The sequence below is a fragment of the Arachis duranensis genome, chromosome 4, assembly GCF_000817695.3.
Source record: "Arachis duranensis cultivar V14167 chromosome 4, aradu.V14167.gnm2.J7QH, whole genome shotgun sequence".
In the NCBI taxonomy this organism is placed as follows: Eukaryota; Viridiplantae; Streptophyta; class Magnoliopsida; order Fabales; family Fabaceae; genus Arachis; species Arachis duranensis.
This window is the reverse complement of record NC_029775.3, coordinates 121,034,810-121,035,557: the sequence shown is the minus strand read 5'-3', so window position 1 is coordinate 121,035,557 and position 748 is coordinate 121,034,810.

Below are 748 nucleotides of genomic sequence, written 5' to 3'. Positions count from 1 at the left end.
GTGACTTAAACTTTTATATATATAATCTACTTAATATATTAAAACTGAATTTTCTCCTAACTAATAGAAGTGAGGTGTCGATTCTTCATGAATTCATTTTTCTGCCAAAATGAATGTACTATTTTCTCTTCTAGATTTATTTTATAAAAATATATTTATTATAATTATACTATAATTAATATTTAAGTAATAATGCATAATTATACTAATTTAGAAAAATATCTTTATTTTTAGAAAGTACTATTCTCTCTTCTAAAATTATTTTTAAAAAAATATCTTTATTATAATTATATTACAATTAACATTTAATAAATAATGCATAATTATACTAATTTAAAAAAAATATCTTAATTATAATTATATAAAATAATCTACTTAATATACTAAAATTGATTTTTTTTTAACTAATGAAAGTAAAATATCAATTTCTCATGAATTTTTTTTAAATAAAAGCACTGTATTTTAAATAAGGTAATATCTAGATAATTTAAAAATAAATTAAATTTTCTTTAACATGAAAGTAAGGTATCTATATTTTTAATCATCAAGACAGTCACACAGAACACAATTTGTCATAGAGTAATATATGATACAGGCCACATCTACTTACTTTATTTCTAGTGTTTCATTTCTCAAGTGTTACCAATCAAGTCAATAATTTTACTGGCGGAGCAACCATACCTTTCGGTAAAATTTTCGCATATATCTGTCTCCATCTCTCTCTTTTTTTTTTTTTTTTTAATTCCAA